At 38.2% G+C, this 8,324-nt stretch overlaps 1 pseudogene; it reads left to right on the top strand.

The window, feature by feature from the left end:
• The first annotated feature begins 2,825 nt into the window (after positions 1 to 2,825).
• On the top strand, positions 2,826 to 6,884 carry LOC133819092 (meiotic nuclear division protein 1 homolog; annotated as a pseudogene).
• Positions 6,885 to 8,324: the final 1,440 nt, after the last annotated feature.

The following is an 8,324-nucleotide window of genomic DNA, read 5'->3' as shown; positions in this document are numbered from 1 at the left end:
GTCGGAGTCATCGCACCCTACAAAATTTAAATATTAGATACGAGAAGGAGATATTGATTGAACATACAAATAGAGTAAAAAATTTATCGATACCACCTCCGAGATAGCCTGACCAAAGGCTTGATCCACAGAGGTTTCCTCGAGGGCCACAAACGCTTCAACACTTAGGTGATGGTGAGAGAGCTTTGTTGTTCGAGTGAAGATCTCCTCAGTAGATGCCTTGAGGCATTGAATTATTGCTAGGGAAGTATTGGGATCAACCCTCAAGGCTATTGAAGAGCTTCTTGCGATAGGAGGAGTCTGGTTTGTCGTGGGAGAAACTACTGGAGCAGAAGGATCTTGCCTGGGATACTTTGTTGCAGGCTGGTCTTCGCTCGACCCAGCATCGATAGCCTTCTGTTTTGTGGAAGCTTTCTTGGTCGAGGCACGAGAGGAGGCCAAGTTGTAAAGGCAAAAGCCTCAGAGTTTGACATAGCTGCAAACAATAGAAAATATATTAGAAAATACAATAGAGGCATAAAGAGTTCGAGAAAAACAGCTAGAAAGTAAGTTTGGTACCCATATCTATACTATTGCTCGAGAAACAACTTAACAAAGAAGATTTATTCGACTAGGAAAGATCTTCCTCAAATACATTAAAAATATCTACCTCTACTTCCTTTTCGAGTAGGTCAGAAAAAGGAAGAGAGTGAGTTAAAAAGTCTACATCTACACTTAGCTACAGGGGAAGTGTTACTTTTTTTTAACTCATTACTTGGAAGGTGGTCATCGTTGTCATCATTGGAAGAGAAGGAAAGGTCCAGGGGATCCTCGACCAATACTTGTTTGATCTTCCCTCTAACTTTAGGGGTTTTTGGGGTCTTGACACGAGGAGTGTCTCTTTGCTCCCTGATACTAATTCCCCCTGTTATTCTCCTTGTTGGAGCAGGGGTTGACTTAGGCTGCTCATTTTTCCTCATTTCTTCACCGGTGTTCTACTTGGTGGCCCTCCCACCAGTGGCACTCTTTGTTGTAGTCTCCTTGGTGATCTGGTGAGGCTAAAATGAGTTGACCAACCTAAGGTTGGCATTAATCACCAACAGTCAGCAACTGTTCTCATCATGGGTAGGTGTTGTCAGTAAGTCTGCTCAATTAAGCATGCCCTGAGTAGGAAGAGGTCGCTTCCATGGGCCTAAGTATCAACCTTAAAAAGGAAAAAAAAAAAGAAGGGAAAGAGATGAGGGATGACTCATTACCTCCTTGCTGGAAAGGTAGATTTTTCGTGACTAGGTTGGTCGTCAGAAAATATTCCTTGTGATATGCACCCTCTTTACTTCTGAATGTGGGTTTGGTAAGGAGCACCTTGGTCATGTCCCAGTGACAGAAATAAAAGAATCTAGTGCCCTTCTGTTGGGAATTGTGCCTTTTAAAGCATATGTGTTGAACAATGTTTTATGAAATAAATAATAAAAGTGAATTTTTGCATATATTGATTGTTCATTATTATTATTAGAATATTGTTATATTAATATAAGAAAAATTCTCAAATTCATTATTGTGACTATAATCTTGTATTCGTACGAGATGATTAAGATTGTAGGGAACAAATTTAAACAGTTTGCAGTAAAAAGAAGTTATACGGAATCTTTGGATTAAATACTATAATTACGGTTCACTAGCATTGTGAATACATATAATCTAGCTTCGGATTACTGATGTAGTAGGACATCTTAGTGGAGGTACTTTGTATAAAGTGGTTATGCATGAATGAGGTCTGATATGTTATTAATATAAATAAATACCATTTGTTTTATAAGTGTTGTCTGTATTTTCACCTCCGACACGTGGCAACTCATAGTGACTGGCTCGGACGCTCGTAGACATCTTCGGGGTGTGTTACCCCCTGAGGCCTCTATTTGGGGCGAGTATCCTCCTAGGTAAGGCCATGTCTTTGAAAGTCAGTAGGTTGTGGGTGCCTTAGAGGTTGATTACCCTCCGACGTTTGCCCTTGGAGCTGGAGGTCCTCCAGGTGAGGCAACTATGGCAATAGCTCTTCTCCCTCCGTCATTCCCCAGGTCCAAGGTTCTGGTTCTTGGACCTAAGATAGGCGCCATGTGTTAGCCAATGTAGGTTCGCAGCGCCAGAGGATCGTCTGACAACCTTTTTGGCAATTTGTACACAGTGTTGTCGAGTGTATGACTCGACAATTCGCACTCCCCCTACATCATCATACATGGAGATACTTACAGCACGTCGTGACAGTACCTGGTGCATGTTCCTCATAAAGCAGGTACATTTCCACAGTGGGCCTCACATATCTCGCTTGGGTCGTGGTCTCTATTCAATGCAGTCTAATGAATTAAATTATTATTAATTCCCCAATAATGGGAAGAATGTGTATTAATTATAGATGATTAGTATTAATGACCCCAACATCAATAAATAGGGATGGGAGTCTCATTGTAAAGGGTTGGGTTTATTAGAGAGATAACACCTTGTACTGAGAGTAATCTAAACGCTGCTTGAGAATACACCATTGGAACTTACCTCAACAAGCTTCCAATCTTCTTAATTTCAGAGACTCGTGGACTAGGACTCTTTTATAGCCTGAACCACGTAAAAACCTGTGTGTTATTGTTGTTCATTTCTTTGATCTCTCGTTTAAGGTTGATAGTGAAAAAGGCAGATAACATTTTGGTGCTTTCATTGAGATCTTGAAGAAAGCATTTGGAACACTCACAACCATGGTAATTGGTTGAAGAAACGTTCTAGATGATGTACTCCCTGCTACCGGAGTCGAAGGAGGGGAACCCAATCGATAGCTACCTCAGGACGTACCTGAGATGATGGAGGATTATGATGAAGATGTTGAGTACGACGGCGAAGATGACGGTGTCTGCCAATGGTACTATGAGGAAGAATACCCTCAGCCCATGGAGGCAAAGGAGATGCTGAAGGTGGTGATGCTCCATGAGTAGGTGGCCACCCAACAACAACAAATCGATGCTCAAGAGGGTAACATCGCCGCTGTATAGAGATTGTGCTGGCCATGAAGGCCACTCTCGCAACCCAGGGGTTGTGAGTGGAACCCAATGGAAATGCAGTAGCTAGGTACCCAACTTGTGTGCCACCTGTCAATATAGCCAGAGTGCCTCCCGAGCCCCCAAATACAAAGGCACGAGATCTGCGAGCAAGGGTGCCCGTCGGGCACCCAACAGGAGTTGGAACCCCGATGCCACCATAGGATCATGGTAAAAGAAAGGTTGACGATAATCCTACTCCAAAGTAGAAGAGGGCTCATCAAGATCTTGAGGGCAACCAGGTACCTAACCAAACTGATAAAGGTAATGGTGCAGGGGTCCGAGGACACCGCCAGGCTATCAGCACCCGTGGAGCTCAGGGCGTTCTGTCCTAACACCCCCATACGGACAGCGCGAGGCCTGGAGTCGGTGTCCCCTTAGGACCTAACCAACCCCGTCGGAACAACGGTCTAGGGATACACCCAAGGAATGCCCTACAGAACTAAGAACATGGTATCGGTATCTCGTTAAACAAAAATATCATGTCCGACAGAGAGACCGAAGTGGTTCGTCCCAAGGATAATGGTGTGTTTTGAGGTCAGGCTGACTTGCAAAACAACCTCAATGCCTGAACATGCAATAAGCAGGAGGGCATGTGCCCGCCGGGAGAGGTCTATCAGACCTCCAAGACAATCGCAACACCCGGAGAAGAGATAACCCAGCTCAGAGCATCATCCAATATCAATTTCATCAAGATGTTGAAGCAGGGTATGGTAATCCTTCGCTTTTAACCCATCACCCTTATACGTCTATGAAGGTTGTGGAAGCGGAACTCTGTTAACTTCCTCCACAGTTAACCCCTACCTTCGAGCATTGCCGGCCTCTCTGCCACTTGGTTGTCGAGACGAACAACCAACTCCATTGCTGGTTCTCGAGCTCCCACCCTTGCACTGTCCCCAGAGGCACCTTCACTACAAAAAATACCCCTTTCCATAACACATGAATATAATACTATTAAAAAAGTATTATGGTACATCAAATAATAAAATAATAGGTGGCAAAGAAAAAATAATTTGGCGGTACAAAATTTTTGGAGCCCGCCTATTCTATCTTCTACCCTTTTACTTTGTTATTTTCTCTCCTTTTTTTTATTTCCAAACCTCTAAACAATATTTTATCGCCTGCTATCATCGAATGTGTTTCCAAGGAAAAAATACTTGTTTGACTCCTACGATCATCGACGGTGTTTCCGATCGCCTACGGTGTCTCCGAAGTCAGCCCACTGTTCTGTCTACAACGATCGACTCTTCGGCGTTTCTAGTCGTTCGGCTCCGTCTTCGGAAGTTCCGATCACGCATGTGGTTATTGATTTTGGCGTGTGTGATTTCGGGGACCATTTTCTCTTTTTTGGGTTCAGCTTCGTTTTCTATATTATGGAGCAGGGGAGAGAACTGGGCTATGGAAGGTGATGAGCATCGCCTGCTTTTGGCGTGTATGATTTCGGGGACCATTTTCTCTTTTTTGGGTTCGGCTTCGTTTTCTATATTATGGGCAGTGAATTGGAGATCATGGAGGATTTATAGGTAGCTGAATTCACTTTGTTTTTTAGTGTTGCAAGCTAATTTGTAGTAGTTACTATTTTTGCTTAGACCAGAGTGTTGAATGGATTGGATTTGATTATGATTTATTTTGCAGTAGTGTTTTTAATTCAAAACTATATTTTTATATTTTTAGTTCAATTGAATTTAGGTTTTTGTTTTTTTGTATTCCGGTGGATCACTAGATTGTTTGTTGTTTATTTTCAGTATTTGTTAGTAAATGCATTTTAATTGTAATTATAATGCTTGGATATTGTCGTCGTTTGTTTCCTGAGAAAATGTGTGAAAATTAGAGAAACTAAAGAGGAAATGGGGGCGTGGACCCTAATTCTCGATCTTTAGTTTTCTGCTTTGTTTGATTGATGAAAAGATACATGGCTTTGAATCTTAGATGACTTCTAAGTAATTATTATAATCATATTAATCTAGATTCCAGATGTCATTGATTCAGTGATATTACATACTTATTATCTACATTTTATTTTCTTTCTTATAATTTAATAAAGTATCGACAGTTTAATTTAGTGTTTTATTCATTCAGAATATTTTTTCTTAATAATTTTAATTATTGGTTTTTATTACAGTCGAAGAAAAGAGGTCTTTCGCTGGAAGAGAAGCGTGAGAAAATTCTTCAAATATTTTACGATTCTCAAGACTTCTTCCTTGTGAGCATTCCATTTTATATATGTAATGCTCTATAATTTTTTATTGGTTATTTCATGACCATGGTATATTAATAATAAATTTATAAACAATCTCCTCGAAGAAGTATATGATTTTTTTTTTAGAAACGCATTGAGTTTTTTTTCTTTGTTTTCATAATAAAATGGAAGACTTGTCTTGATTTTATTGTTGGTTTCAGCTTAAGGAACTGGAGAAATTAGGACCAAAGAAAGGTGTGATTACCCAGTCCGTGAAAGATGTTGTCCAAAGTCTAGTGGACGATGATCTTGTTTCAAAAGACAAGATAGGAACCTCTGTAAGTTTGATGTGTTTGTAAAGTTTTGAATATTTAGGTAGTTTACCTTGAAGCTGTTGTTTAGTAGACTAAGTGAGACTTCTATGTGTATGTTGACACTGCAGAGAAAACAGATAGCAACAATTGCGTGTTGATGTGAAACTATTTTACAACTTGTTTATATTGGGAGTTTTTTCTAATTGTGAGTTTTTTTAAAATTCCAGGTGTATTTTTGGAGTAAATTTGGTGCCCTTATAAATCATGTAACTACTTTATCTTGTACTGATATTGAAACATTGGGCAGCTGAGAAATGTAACTCGCAAACTTGAATCTGATCTTCATAGCAGTAAGAAGCGGTTTGCAGAACTTGCTGAGTAGTGTGAATCATTAAAGAAGGGGCGAGAGGCATCTGTGAGCATCCTTAAAGACCCTATATGCCTTACCAGGGTTTGAACTAGTTTATAGAAATGAACTCTTAGGTTATTATTTGTCTGACATGTTAGCATTTTCTAGGATGAAAGAGAGGAGGCTTTAAATGAGTTGAAATCCATTCAGCAAAAGCATACTGAGCTGAAGGTTGTTAAATGATTTGGCATTCCTTAATGCAGCCAAGGATTCTAACTTTGCTTCGAGTTTCTAATTGCATTTTGTTATTATTTTTAGGAAGAAATGGAACAATATGCGGACAATGATCCAGCTGCCTTTGAAGCAATGAGTTCAGACTTTCTTCTTAGGCCTAAACTTTAGATACTCTTAATTGAGATTAACATCTTGATACTAGATAGCTTCTTTGTTATGCATACTAATTGTGGTTATTACACCGACAGGAAGTGCAATTGAAGTTGCTCATTCAGCAGCTAACAGATGGACAGGTATTTAATTCATGCATTGTTTCTTTTTAGCAAATTTTAAGCCCAGTTTTTCCCACTAAGAATAGGTCGATGACCCTGTATAACCATATTTATTCTCTTTTCTTCTTAAAGCTTCTTCTTTTGTAGTTACTTTATTTTCGTAGGCCAAAGAGTTCATTGGATTTGATTTAATTTGATTATGCCAGTGCAAGGTTGGAGTTGGTGGACATTGACATTATGACTTATTTTGCATTAGTGTTTTTGATTTAGAACTAGCAAGCAACTTGATGACCCTCTATCACCATCTTTACTCTTTTTGCATCTTAAAGATTCTTCTTTTGAATTATGTAATTGACACCTTTTGATTTTCCATGATGATGTTTAGAAGCTCAGATAATAGAACCTGTCTTGTTTAGAGATGCATTAAATCTATTCCCTTTAGTTGATGGGCAGTTATACCATGAAAACTCTGTTTAGCTTAAATGCATTAAATTAGAAAGGTTCTTTGGCTCAAATTTCTTCCTGGTCAAGTGTTAACAATGATATATACTAAATTGACAGACACCTTAATTGAAGAAAGTTGTTTTTTCTTTTCTTAACTAAGTAATATGGATAGATATGATGATATGATATATGCTGGTTATGTACTTTCTATTTATGTAGATGAAAAGAATAAGACTTGTAAAACCTTCTTTGTGTTCTTTAAGAGTTGTGTTACAATAATATGTTTGTCCTCTTTTCTTTCCTCATACGTGTGCATGTGTTTCAGTTGGATCTTTGCCAGAAAATGGTCGAACATCTTGCAAGGACCACAGTTAAATATATTATGTGGCTGTAATAATGGCTGGAAATGCTCTATTGTTGGCTTTTTATTCAATAATGCTTTAGTGGAGAACACAATGGCAAAGCTCAAGTACGTATTTCATTGAAATTTATTTATATTTCTCTATGTGACAACCTTACTATTTCAACATCATTTATAGAGGCTAAGATTTTTTTTTTTTTTTAAATTATCCATTAGTTTATTGTCCTGTGCCTAGAAATAAGTTGGTCTTAATCATTTGACTTCATAATTATAGTTTATAGGCATTTATATTTGGTTCTTCTATTTTGCTTGCTATTAACAATGCTTTCTTGAAATTTTGGTTTGTTATGACAATAAGTATCCCAATTGTGCAAGCATGAATGTCAATGTGTTCATGTAACTTTGAGGGGTGTAAAGAAATATAAGAAGTTTTCAGATGTGAGGGGTTGCAGTTAGCCTTATCATGGAAAAGCAGAGAATACATTTTTTTTATCTGATATCTGAACCTGAGAACAAGTATGTTTTGTCCAGTAGTGTAATTTTGTAGTCAACTTAAATAGACTGAACTTAATATGTTTTCGATCATCCTCTCCTCTAATTGCGTGAACTGAGAGAGTAGGTACTGTATTTTATTTGACCTTTCAATTAATGTGCAAATCATTTTCCTACAAGTTTCATTGGGTAGCCCTTTGGCTGGTTTCCTTCTCTGATTTTTTAAGAGAATGGATATCTTTATTGCATTGGTGGGGTGTGCTTGTCCTCTCATCTACTCAATACTAGTCTTTGATTCATCATCATGCAAAAAAACAAAAAAATTGACATCATATTTATGGTGTAGCCTTGTTTGAGCTTTGGGAGCTTAGTACTATATTTCGTTTTAAACATATTTTTGTTTTGTACTGAAAGAGCTAGTTAGCAGAATGATTCGTATAAATTTTTGGTTTTCAGCGGCCTGGCACCGATTTTTGGAAAAAGATTTTATGTTGCCCTGTTGATGGAGAGAAAATTTGAATAGTTGGATAATAAATTGATTATGATACTGGGTTTGTCTTCTGTTTCTTCATTTTTTTTATATAAAAATAATAATAATTTGCTTTCATTTACATTAGTTT

Source organism: Humulus lupulus, chromosome 1, assembly GCF_963169125.1.
Source record: "Humulus lupulus chromosome 1, drHumLupu1.1, whole genome shotgun sequence".
Lineage (NCBI taxonomy): Eukaryota > Viridiplantae > Streptophyta > Magnoliopsida > Rosales > Cannabaceae > Humulus > Humulus lupulus.
This window is presented reverse-complemented; position numbering and strand designations above follow the sequence as displayed.